The sequence below is a fragment of the Grampus griseus genome (assembly GCF_964374135.1).
Source record: "Grampus griseus genome assembly, chromosome: 5".
Taxonomy (NCBI): domain Eukaryota; kingdom Metazoa; phylum Chordata; class Mammalia; order Artiodactyla; family Delphinidae; genus Grampus; species Grampus griseus.
The window spans coordinates 17,950,890-17,964,199 of NC_138998.1; the positions used below are offsets into that span (position 1 = coordinate 17,950,890).

The 13,310-nt window shown below is 41.5% G+C and overlaps 1 long non-coding RNA gene across 1 annotated transcript in view; it reads left to right on the plus strand.

Moving 5' to 3' along the window:
* The window catches only part of LOC309822959, a 37,537-nt gene extending 24,522 nt beyond the window's left edge, over nucleotides 1-13,015 (plus strand). Inside the window, exons 2-3 of the long non-coding RNA XR_014296789.1 lie at nucleotides 6,147-6,255; nucleotides 12,654-13,015. This is a non-coding gene — a long non-coding RNA (uncharacterized lncRNA). The remainder of the gene's footprint in view (nucleotides 1-6,146; nucleotides 6,256-12,653) is intronic.
* Nucleotides 13,016-13,310: the final 295 nt, after the last annotated feature.

Consider the following 13,310-nt stretch of genomic DNA (forward strand, 5'->3'; position numbering starts at 1 on the left):
CCTGGGTAAAAGACAGCTTTCCTGCTGATTCCATCGAGATTAAGTGTGTGCATAAAACATGAAAAACAAGAATCTTGGGAAATGAAGGTCTTAAATGTTTGCAGTAGTAAGACATTTCCTAACACCTTAATGTTTTAATCCACAAACTGAAGAGCATTAAAGCCAGAGCACTAAGGCAAGGGAAAGAAATAAAACATCTAAATTGAAAAGGAAGAAAAAAAGAATCTCTTCACAGATGACATGATCTTATATGTACAAAGCCCTAAAAATTCCACACAAAAAAAAACCCCTGTTAGAACTAATAAGCAAATTTGTCAAAGTTGAAGGACACGAAATCAAGACACAAAAATCAGTTGTGTGTCTGTACACTAACAATGAACAACGTAAAGAGGAAGTAAAGAAACAATTCTGTTTATAATAGCATCAGGAAGAATAAAATACTTAGGAATAAACCTAACCAAAGAGGTGAAAGACTTGTACACTGAAAACCACAAAATATTTCTGAAAAAATTAAAGAAGACACAAACAAATGGAAAGACATCCCGTGTTCATTGATTAGAAAACTTAATATTTTAAGATGGCCACACCACCCAAAGCAATCTACAGATTCAACCCAATCCCTGTCAAAATTCTGACAGTGTATTTTGCAGAAATAGATAAATTCATCCTAAAATTCGTATGTAATCTCAAGGGATCCTGGATAGTCAAAACAATTGTGAGGAAGAAGAACAAAGTTGAAGGACTCACACTTCCTGATTTCAAAATATATTATGGAGCCACAGTAATCAAACAGTTTTGTACTGTCATAAAGACAGACAGATAGACTAATGGAATAGAACAGAGAGCCAAGATATAAACCTTTGCATAAATGGTCAAATGACCTTTGACAATAGTGCCAAGAGGTGTCCTCTTCCCAATGGGGAAAAGACAGCCTCTTCAGCAAATGGTGTTGGAAAAACTGGAAAACTACATGTAAAACAATGAAGTTGGATCCTTATCTTACACTGTACACAAAAATTAACTCAAAATATAAGACCTAAAACAATAAAACTGAGGAAAAACCAAAGGGGGAAATTTTCATGACATTGGGTTGGCAGTGATTTCTTGAATATGACACAAAAAGCACAGGTAACAAAAGCAAAAATAGACAAATGGGGCTACATCAAATCTTAAAACATTTATGTATCAAAAGACACAGTCAACAGAGTGAAATGGCAACAGCAGAACAGAAGAAAATATTTGCAAGTCATGTATCTGATAAGGAGTTAGTATCCAGAATATATAAAGACCTCCTACAGCTCAGCAACAAAACATCAGATAACCTGATTTTAAATGTGCAAAGAACTTGAATAGTTGTTTCTCCAAAGATGAAATGTAAATGGTCAGCAAGCATATGGAATGATGCATAATGATGACTAATCATCAGAGAAACACAAATCAAAGCCACAATGAGATATTACCTCAAACCCATTAGGATGGGTACAGAAAGAAAGAAAGAAAGAAAGAGAGAAAGAAAGAAAGAAAGAAACAAAGAGAGAAAGGAAAAAAGAAAAGAAGTTTTGATCTTCATGTGGACAAATTGGAACCCTTGTGCACTGTTGGTAGGATTGTAAAATGGTGCAACCACTATGGAAAACAGTTTAGAGGCTTCAAAAAATTAAAAATAAAACTACCATATGATCCAGCAATCCTACTTCTGGTTATACATCAAAAAGAACAGAAAATGGGGTCTTGAAGAAGTATTTTCACACCCATGTTCATAGAAGCACTATTCATAATAACCAAGAGGTGGAAGCAAACCAAAAGTCCATCGACAGATAAATACATAAACAAAATGTACTATATACACATAATGGCATATTATTAAACCTTAAAAAGGAAGAAAATCCTGTCATATGCTGCAAAATGGATGAAGCTTGAGGACATTATGCTAAGTGAAACAAGCCAGTCACAAACATAATTCCACTTATATAAGGTATCTTAAAATAGTGAAATTAATAGAAACAAAGTAAAATGCTGGTTATTACTGCCTGGGGGAAGTGGGAAAAAAGGAGTTGTTATATAATTGGGTATAGTTTCAGATTTGCAAGATGAAAAAGTTCTGGATATCTGTTTCACAACAATGAAAATACATTGCTGAACTATACACTTTAAAATGATTAAGATGGGGCTTCCCTGGTGGCGCAGTGGTTGAGAGTCCGCCTGCCGATGAGGGGACGCAGGTTCGTGCACCGGTCGGGGAAGATCCCACAAGCCGTGGAGCGGCTAGGCCCGTGAGCCATGGCCGCTGAGCCTACGCGTCTGGAGCCTGTGCTCCGCAATGGGAGAGGCCACAACAGTGAGAGGCCCGCGTACCGCAAAAAAAAAAAAAAAGGTTAAGATGGTAAGTCTTATTTTTTTAACACAATAAAAAAATGAAGAGAGTTAAATGAGATGCATATGAAGGATTTGTGAGGGTGCTTGGCATGTAACAAATGCACATTAAATACTAGCTATTAGCTATTAATGGGGTTATCAAATGCAAGTTCTCCAACATGGTTCTTTCTGTACCACCCCCTCTTCAGCCTTTTCTCCATAGGTACAATGTGTTCTTTCTCAATCTGCACTTGTATTCTGTCCTGTTTCATAGCTACGTTTATACCTTCGTACTGTCAAAGACAGGAGCAATGAATTGTTGAACACTGGGTTCCCTGCTGAGTTCTACCCACTGCTAGGAATATAGTAGATACACATGTTTTTAAAAGCTAAGATTTAGTTTGAAGTCGGGGAGCCTGATTCCTCCAGCTCTGTTTTTCTTTCTCAAGATTGCTTTGGCTATTTGGGGTCTTTTGTGTTTCCAACGAACTGTAAAACTTTTTGTTCTAATTCTGTGAAGAATGCCATTGGTAGTTTGATAGGAATTGCATTGAATCTGTAGATTGCTTTGGGTAGTACAGTCATTTTCACAATATTGATTCTTCCAATCCAAGGACATGGTATATTTCTCCATCTGTTTATGGCATCTTTGATTTCTTTCATCAATGTTTTATAGTTTTCTGAGTACAGGTCTTTCCCCTCCTTAGGCAGGTTTATTCCTAGGTATTTTATTCTTTTCATTACAATGGTAAGTGGGATTGTTTCCTTAATTTCTCTTTCAGATTTTTCATCATTAGTGTACAGGAATGCAAGAGATTTCTGTGCATTAATTTTCTATTCTACAATCTTACCAAATTCACTGATTAGTTCTAGTAGTTTTCTAGTGGCATCTTTAGGATTTTCTATGTATAGTGTCATGTCATCTGCAAACAGTGACAGTTTTACTTCTTCTTTTCCAATTTGTATTCCTTTTATTTCTTTTTCTTCTCTGATTGCTGTGGCTAGGACTTCCAAAACTACATTGAATAAGAGTGGAGAGTATGGACATCCTTATCTTTTTCCTGATCTTAGAGGAAATGCTTTCAGTTTTTCACCATTGAGTAATGAGGTTTGCTGTGGGTTTGTCATATATGACCTTTATTATGTTGAGGTAGGTTCCCTCTATGCCCACTTTCTGGAGAGTTTTTGTCATAAATAGGTGTTGAATTTTGTCAAAAGCCTTTCCTGCATCTATTGAGACAATCGTATGGTTTTTATTCCTTAATTTGTTAATGTGGTGTATCACATTGATTGATTTGCATATATTGAAGAATCCTTGCATCTCTGGGATAAATCCCACTTGACCATGGTGTATGATCCTTTTAATGTGTTGTTGGATTCTGTTTGCTAGTATTTCGTTCAGGATTTTTGCTTCTATGTTCATCAGTGATATTGGTCTATAATTTTCTGTTTTTTGTTTTTTTTTTTTGGCGGTACGCGGGCCTCTCACTGTTGTGGCCTCTCCCGTTGCGGAGCACAGGCTCCGGACGCGCAGGCTCAGGGGCCATGGCTCACGGGCCCAGCCACTCCGCGGCATGTGGGATCTTCCCGGACCGGGGCACAAACCCGTGTCCCCTGCATCGGCAGGCGGACTGTCAACCACTGCGCCACCAGGGAAGCCCCCTTTGATTTTCTTTTTCTGTGATATCTTTTTCTGGTTTTGGTATCAGGGTGATGGTGGCTTCATAGAGTGAATTTGGGAGTGTTTCTCCCTCTGCAATTATTTGGAAGAGTTTGAGAAGGATCGACTGCAAACTATGAGCAATCTAAAGTGTAGAAAGTCATGTCATTTACCCACGGTTATATGGCTGATAAAGTGGCAAAGCCAGACAGGTTTCTCTGATCAGTCTAAATGCCAAACAGGAGTGTCTCCCTGGCTCTGGACTTGGTGAGGGTGGAGGGAAGGGAGGTTTGCCATGAAATGGAGAGTGACTCCCTCCTGATTCTGAAGTTCCTACCAGGGCTTATAGGAATCACGCTGGAGGGTGACTGAAATGATCTGAAGATGAAAGAAAGTGAACCACTGGGTCCTCGCCTTAGAAAACCAAAGGGTAATGAACGCTGGACACAGAGTCCACAAGAATTCAGATTTGCTTCTGGAGCCAAATGCCAGCATCATCCTCAAAGCCTAACTGAGGAAACGCTTGGAGCTTTCGGAGGGAAGCGCTCCAAGTGCGCTATAACATTAGTATTACTGGGCACTTTCTGAATTACTAGTTACACTAGTTACAATTGAATAAATGCTCCTAAATGCAATTAAGAATGTATTGTATGTTAACTTCCTGGATGAGCTAAGAAAAATACTCATTGTCTTGTCTCTCAGGGAAATACTACACATTCTTAGAAGATTGATCTTCTTGCCACAATTGTAGGGGACAAAAAAAGAGCGGAGAGCTAGAGCTCCCCAGCCCAGCTGAGGGTGCCACTTCAGTCCCCCCTACCGCCCCACTCACACACACACACACACACACACACACACACACACACACATAGAGCTCGTCACCCCAGCTCTCTTCCTCAGCTTGGAAGTTTCACTGAGAAAGCCCAGTGTGGTGAGGTTGGGAAACACAGCTTCCTGCCCGGTGCCGAATGCACTCCCCAAAGCAGATGGCCTTCAGGGACCTCCAGGTAATGGCTAACTGGGAGCATGTGGCCCCAGAAAAAGGAAGAGGCCTCAGAAAGGGCATGGTTGGAAATCCTCGCCTCCCAGGGGAGCCCCTCAAACCAACCCTCATCCTTTCCTCAGGTGAGTGGCATAAGCCCACCTGCTGATTTCACAGTTGCAAGGTGCTTCCATAGTGGACTGAGTGTAGTGGGTTTCAGCTCCCCTCTGCAGAGTTTTGCCTTTTGTTTGACAACTAGTTGTGCCAGGTACTGTGCTGCTTGGAAGTCCTCACCCTTGGTGTAGTCATTCAGAGACAACTCTGCAGCCTCCTTACCAGACAGAGGTCCCTGCCTCAGCCGTGTCAGCATCGCCTGGGGGCTTGTCAGATAGGCAGAACCCCAGCCCTGGTCAAAGTCTACTGAAACCAACTCTGCACTTTAACTGGACAACCCCCCACCCCCGCCGATCCCACCGCCTGCCGGGTGATTTGTGTGTGTCTTAGTTTGGGAAGCACTGATCTAAAGTTCAACAGATCCGAGATCACAACCCAGCTCCACCACTTACAGGCAAGTTACTTCACTTTTCTGAGCCTGAGTTGTTGCTCTGTAAAACAGAAAAGTAGGTCCCACCTCACAGTCAAGGAGGCAGTGTGATCCTGTACATAAGCCATAATACCTAGCACAAAGTAAGTGCTCAGAAAATGTCTGAGAGTCATGTGGCATTCCCCCCACAGATAGCCTGCACTGCCACATTTGTATACTAAAGGTGGTCCCAACCTTCCTGGCATCTTCTGTTTTCAGCCTAAATTCACAAAAGGCTGATTAATAATATAATACTTTATCTGGGGGTGAGAGCAAGAGGTAGCTTTGGTACATCTCAAAGACCACCAATGGGATTCACCGACCATTTTCTCTCCAGAAGTGAAGAAAACAAAATTGTCTTTGGCGAGTCAACCACTTTGGTAGTCAGCCTCTAAGATGGCCCTAATTAGCCCCTAATTATCTCCCAGTCTTCATGCACCTGTATGTCTCCTCGCACTTGAAAAGGCCTGACTGTTTAACTAATAAGACATTGCAGAAATGACAAAGTGCAGCTTCCAAAGGTAGGTCATAAAAGACATTGCAGCTTCTGCTTTGCTTTCTGCTAGATCACTCATCCTGGAGTAAGCCAGCTGCCATGTCATGCGGATACTCAAGCAGCCCTAAGGAGAGACCCACGTGGCAAGGAACTGAGGCCTCCTCCCTGCAGCCACTTGAGTGAGTCATCTCAGAAGTGGATTTCCAGCTCTAGTCAGGCTTCAAAAGACTACAGCCCTGCAGCCCCAAGCAGCATTTTAATGACAATCTCATGAGAGATCCTGAGCCAGAACCACCGACCTAGGCTACTCCCAAATTCTTGACCTGCAGAAACTATGTGAGATAGTATTTATTGCTGTTTTAAGTCACTGCGTTCAGAGTAACTTGTTATGCAAGAATAGATAACCAATACATCCACTATATGTCTGTCGATGGGCATTTAGGTTGCTTCCATGACCTGGCTATTGTAAATAGTGCTGCAGTGAACATTGGGGTGCATGTGTCTTTTTGAATTATGGTTTTCTCTGGGTATATGCCCAGTAGTGGAATTGCTGGGTCGTATAGTAATTCTATTTTTAGTTTTTTAAGGAACCTCCATACTGTTTCACCATAGTGGCTGTATCAATTTACATTCCCACCAAAAATGCAAGAGGGTTCCCTTTTCTCCACACCCTCTCCAGCATTTGTTGTTTGTAGATTTTCTGATGACGAATGGATAAAGAATGTGTGGTATATATATATGCAATGGAATATTACTCAGCCATAAAAAGGAATGAAATTGGGTCATTTGTATAGATGTGGATGGATCTAGAGACTCTCATACAGAGTGAAGTAAGTCAGAAAGAGAAAAACAAATATCGTATATTAACGCATATATGTGGAATCTAGAAAAATGGTACAGATGAACTGGTTTGCAGGGCAGAAATAGAGACACAGATGTAGAGAACAAACGAATGGACACCAAGGGGGGAAAGCGGGGGCAGGGGGGATGAATTGGGAGATTGGGATTGACATATATACACTAATATGTATAAAATAGATAACTAATAAAAAAAGAAAAAAAATTGAATTGAGAGACAGGAAGAGAGACCCTCATATCCTGCCATGATAGTAGAGCCCAACAGGAAAAAAACTCCTCTTCTTCCTTGGCAATAACTCAACCAGTGAAAACCCATGGACTCTTTATTTACTCCAGCCCTCCCAACTTCCTTTCCCCTTGATAAGAGTTCTCCTTTCTTCACTGTGCTGGCACTTGCATGTGACTCACCATGGTTACAGACCCCAAATTAAAATTCTCTGCTGATCCCAAATAAACCCATTTTTGCTGGAAAACTACCTGGCCATCTATTTATTTTAGGTCAGGATTTCAAAGCAATTTTCTTCAGTATTGAGATCCTATAAATTATTTAAAATAAAAATTTGGGAGAAAAAAAAGCCTGTTAAAAAAAATACATCCACTATAGTAGTCAAGTATCTATACATCTATATCTACCTATCTGTCATCTATCTATATATCTTTCTGTGTGTATAGGCTTTACCTACAAATTTCTCATATCTAAGATCAATTGAAAGGAATAAAAAGCAGAGAATAAAATTCTCTTTCACCCTCATTTGGTAAAACATTCCAACAGTTCCAGGCAAGCATAAAGCATGGAGATCCAAGATAAGAAATGTTAGCTGGGGGGCCCACTTCCTCCCCACCTCCCCTTAGGTTTCCATAGAAGGAAAGGATTAACCACTCCATTTCCCAGGAGGAGAGAGGAGGGGAAAAAAAGTTTGAGAGTTTCCCTTCCAGGAGCTTCTTTTGTCCCTCACTCTCTCTTCCCTGGGCTACCAGACTTACCTGAATGGTACATTTGGGAGAAGGAACTCAGCCCAGTACCCCCACTACAGGGGAAGAGGCTGACTCTGCAACTCCACAAGTGAGCTTAGAAAAGCGGGTCCTTGTGGGGATGGCCCACGGTGGTGCAGCCCTTCTGAGGGAGCTGTGCGGAGTCTTAAATTAGGTGCCATGTTAGGATCCATGTGCCGTGTGCTTAATCTCTGCCCTCCAAGCCAGCTTTATGAGTAGCAAAGTCTCACTTTGATCTCCATGTATGTGACTTTGTGTCTACCTCTCAGTGGGTTCCAAATTTGGAACAGGAAGGAAGGGGTGTTATCAACCTCCGAAACCTCAGCACGAAGCATACACTCAACATCGCTATGTTATTCTAAATTAGTTTTTCTTCCTCAGTCGTCCTCAACATTTTCCGAGCTATCACTTCCCCATGCCATCACCTATATAAGAAACCTGTGGTACATCCTCATTCTGGTCTCACTTTCTCAACATAATTCCTTATCTTCAAAATCTAAGTAGTGCACAGTAGAGGGAGAATCTAGGTGGCTGAGGAAGTCAGACCATCTCATTAATCATAATAACGATAATGACACCTACTAGCACTACCGTACTATTTATATTTAGAGTCTCTCCTTTAATCCTCACAGTAACTCTCGGATATAACTATCACTTATTTTCATTTTATTGAGGAGGAACCTGAGGCTCAAAGTGATGGTTCACATGGGAAGTGGCAGAACATCCTATGGTTTGTGTGCATGTCTGGCTGGCTCTCAAGTCTCTGTTGTCTCTAATATACAATATTACATTGTAAGCCCTGCTTTGGAGCCCAGTCCTTAATTTAAGAAGCATTATTTTAGATGGCTTGGAAAATTTTCTTTAAGTTTTATACCTTGTTAATGGTAAGGTGAAGTACATTTTTAGGATCGTTATCAAATTTGGGAAGTTCTCTTCCAAGTTTCTTTCATATATAAGCTATAAAATTTCAGAACATTTCAAGTTTTCTTGGGTAGTGACTAGTCTTAAATACTCTTTAAATTAATGACCCCTATTAACTAGTTTGTTACTGATGCCCAGGATGTAGTGGCATATTATTAGTTTTTGTTATCTTAGTTGATGTCAGTATTTTGTATGAAACTGGCAAGAAATTTAAATCTTTTTCAACGTGGTCAGATATTTTAGTTTTTATTAATTTCATGTTCAAGCTGTCCAAGAATCCATTTCTACTTTTATCTGAAATTTATGTCTTTCTCTTAATCATTTACTGCTCTTGGTATAATCTAAAAACTTTTTTGCTGCTACTTGCTTCTTTAAAAAAAAAAAAATTTCTATCACCCATGCTAGAGTGGAGACTAAATATCTTTATGTTCCCCATATAGAAAGTTACATTACAAAGTCACTGTCATATAAAAAGCCAAAAAAATTGGGGGAAATGGTTCTATTGAACCAGTCTTTTAATAAATAAAAATAACTTATTTTTCTGAAAAAAAAAGAAATATTATTTTAAATTCTGACCTGAAGAGTCAATTCAATCAGTAGAGTTTCAGAGAAGCATGGAATTTCTGGACTGGAAAGGTCTCTGGGTATCATCAAGTCCTACCCCCATACCCCTTCATTTACAGATGAGGAAACTCTCAGAAAGATTAGATCACTTCCCAATAGTTTAAGGGCAATTTGTAAAAACTATGGGTAGTCCCTACTGCTTATATGATTACGAAGTTAACTGTGCAGAGATTTTCTTCCCCAAGGTCTCTTATTTGACTATCCAGTTGTTGAAATATGCCCTGGATGACCAACTCAAATGTATGGCTTGAGCCCAGGAGAAACAAACAAACTGAATTTATAACCCAAAAATGTGCTATTCCCCCCACTCCTGCCCAATTGCTTTGGGAGATAGTTTTAAAGGGGACACATATAATTCTTTCATAGAAGAACAGAAACATTGGGTTTCTCTCCATCCAAGCTTTGGGTTTCACATTTTATAGTTAGTTATGGGATGGTGGTATACACAATGAAAATTTATTTTCTAGACCCAAAGAGAATTGCATCCATGTCACAATTACAGATGTTCAAGAGGGCTAGTTTGTCTTGGACGCACACTCTGACATTTTGTAAGCATTTTGGATTTGGTTCACATGAGAAGCTGTCAATTACTGCCATAAAACCAATCTTTCTTAACTAGAAATACACTTAGAAACTCCATGTCTGACACTTTCAGGAATTTTCTTGGCATTTTGCCAAGAAATATCACTTACTTGGAAAGGAAAACAACTCGCATATTTTCCATTATAAATGACCCTTTGCCACACGAGGAAGCACATGCCTACGCTGTCCAACGCTGTTGGGCTCTGTGTGTACCACGGGGGCCAGTGAGCCCACTGCAAGCCCAGGCTCAGCCCAATGGGGGACCAGTTGGAGATAAGGTGGGGCATTCTGGACTTCACCTTTCTGTTCTGGTAATACTGCTATGCCTTGCCCCAGTGACCAAACTTCAGATGGTCCCTGGCGCCTTCCCTTGTCTCCTTCTTCTTGGCCCAATGCCATCTTCTGATGCCCTTCTTACAGGATACTTCCAGATGTAGTGCAAAGCAGCGAAAAGAGCGCTGGCCTCGAAGTCAGACGGTCCCAGGTTAGGTTTCCACGCTAGGATCCATCACACTGGTTGGTGACCTTGGAGATGTTTCTTTAGCCTCTGATCCTTGATTTCCTTACCTGTGAAATAGGGGTAAAATACCTAATATGTAGAGTTGTTGTGAGGACCGAAGGAGATGGTATTTGTCTAACGTCGAACACAATACTTGGCATGTAATAGGTGTCCATAAGTCAGAGTTCTCCCTCTTGGTTACACTTTGGAATCACAGGGAGCAGTTTTTAAAAATACCCATGCTCAAGACCCATGACCCAGGATTTGACTTAATTGTCAATTTTTAGAAGCTCCCCATGTGAATCTAATATACAGCCAGGCTCATGCACCCACTATTATAAATGTTTCTCTCTCTCTTCCTTGCTTCTTCAGTTCCTTATAGAAGTGAAAATTTAATCATGAATAATCTAGAACAGTTCTATTTCTGGAGTCTGACTCAGGACATGAGGACAGGACAGGTTCACAGGCTTTGTGACGTATTTAAATTATTCCCTGGTACATGGTTCCTATAACTGCACATGTTGCATTCCTTCCAGTGTGTCTAACATTTTAAAACATTTGTTAACATATTTAAATTTCAACTAATCTTAATTTATCCCTATAAGTTATATTATTGTCCCCATTATACAGAGTAAGAAACTGAGTCATGAATGTACATTCATTTTCTTCAACAAATATTTATTGCATGCCGTAATTATGTGCCAGCCACTGCCTCTAGGTGATACATCAAAGGGATACCTCTAGTTGAATGAGCTTGCCTGAGTCACAACATTTTAAGAAAGAAAGGAAGCCCGGACTTAACCCCAGACTGCCTGACTCAAAGTGCACTTTCCACTACAGCTCTTTGCCACGCAGTGGAATTTCTCAGCCCAGTAGCAGGTACCAGAGGGGTTCTTATTTATTCATTCATTCATCCCTCACCCTCCAGGTGGTGCTACTCACATCGTACTCTGCCTGAATGATGCTCCTGGGAGTTGTGCAAGCCAGCGGCTTCCATCACTGCCATTCTACAGATAGGGAACCAAGGCACACTGAGGGTCTTAGAATCGCAGTGCTAAGAAGTGCCTCCCAAGCCTCAGGCTGGTTTGCAAGCTTCCAAAGGACAAGGTGTCCATCTTCTGTGCGGGCCATTGCCTTATATGCTGTAAGTGTTTGAGCCACATTAAACAGCTGAGCAATGCCTGGCAGGGCCCACCTGACAGAGTCAGTGCCCTGAGGGACTAGGACAGGTAGTGAGTCTCATTGTGGATTCCGAGCGGACGCCAACCCTAAGCATGTGGTGACTGTACGTCTCCATGATTATATTTAGCTTGTATTGCGTCACATACTCAACCAAACATATGAAAACACTACCTGCATCCAAAGAACTAAATACACAAAAAGACAGAGAGAAAAGGGAATGTGTCGGGAGGAAGAGTGAGTCTCTTCTTTCCATGCTGGTTTGGAGCTCTGGTTTGTACTGAGAGTTGAGATCAGGTACTGAATCAGTACTTCATGCTTTTTGTTTTTCTTACTGGTAGGTACAGTGGAAAGACACAGCCTTGAGAGGCTGATAAGGTGGTTCTCTGTTCACTGATTTCTCAGGTACATGGACCTGGGGGCAGCCAGCAGCCTTGATTGGGTGAGGCCAGCCTCATTCAGAAAGGCTAGAACGCTGGTTCTCCAACTGTAGTGTGCATCGGAATGCTCCAGAGAGCTTGTTAAGATGCATATTGCTGGGCCTCATTCCCAGAGTTTGTAACTTATTTGCATTTCTAACAAGTTCCCAGGTGATGCTTGCGCTGCCTGTCTGGGGACCGCACTTTTAGAACTTCTGGTCTCCGAGAACAAGATAGTTCCATGGATGCTAGAAGGGGTCCAATCTAAGACTAAAAGGCAAGGGGAAGCAGGGGAAGGGTTCACTACTATTTATGTAGAAAATGAGCTGGCATGTACATAGACTATTTCTGGATGGTTATAAAATACCACGAACAATTGTTGCCAGGGGTCGGGGGGCAGGGCACTGAGGGTCAGGGGTGTTATGTTGATTGTTCTCTGGGTCTGTCCCCAACCCCGAGAACACCTCAGCTCATTTTCCTTTCTCTACTCTGTTCCTTTCAGAGAGCCTGTCCTCCACAGCCGCCATCATCCAGTTCCCCTTGATGGTTGACTTCCTCTTGGATTTGGCCGGTGGGAGGCACCAGCAGGAGATCTGAGGCTGGGAAGAGAGAAAGGCAGAGCGATTTCTTCCATGCTCTCTCCCCGCTTTGTTGCAGCGTCTGGAGCACAACTGGTCGAGCTCTCACTGGGCTTCACTAACAACGTTTCCTTCTTAGGCTGTGGCTAGTCTGCACATCCCTTTTTGAACCCCCTTAACCCTACCCACACCTCTGTGAGCGGCCCCTTTATTAACGTCTCTGAATTTGAGTCTTCTGAAGGTAAATTTTGTTTCCTGACTCCGAAAAATGGGAAACTTACTAGTTACTGGGTATCTTTTTCTATCCTTTAAATATTTTGCCACGTGCCTATAATATCTGTTCAAAAAATACAAATATTAAAAGAATAAATCATAGAAATGAAAATTCAATCTTGAATAACCTAGATCAGTAGGTTCCAAAGAGAACCACAGAAGAATTGGTCTACCTCAGTGCCTAATGTTCTCTCATCTTTTTTTTCTTTTTTTTTTTTTTGCGGTACGCAGGCCTCTCACCGTTGTGGCCTCTCCCGTTGCGGAGCACAGGCTCCGGACGCGCAGACTCAGCGGCCATGGCTCAAGGG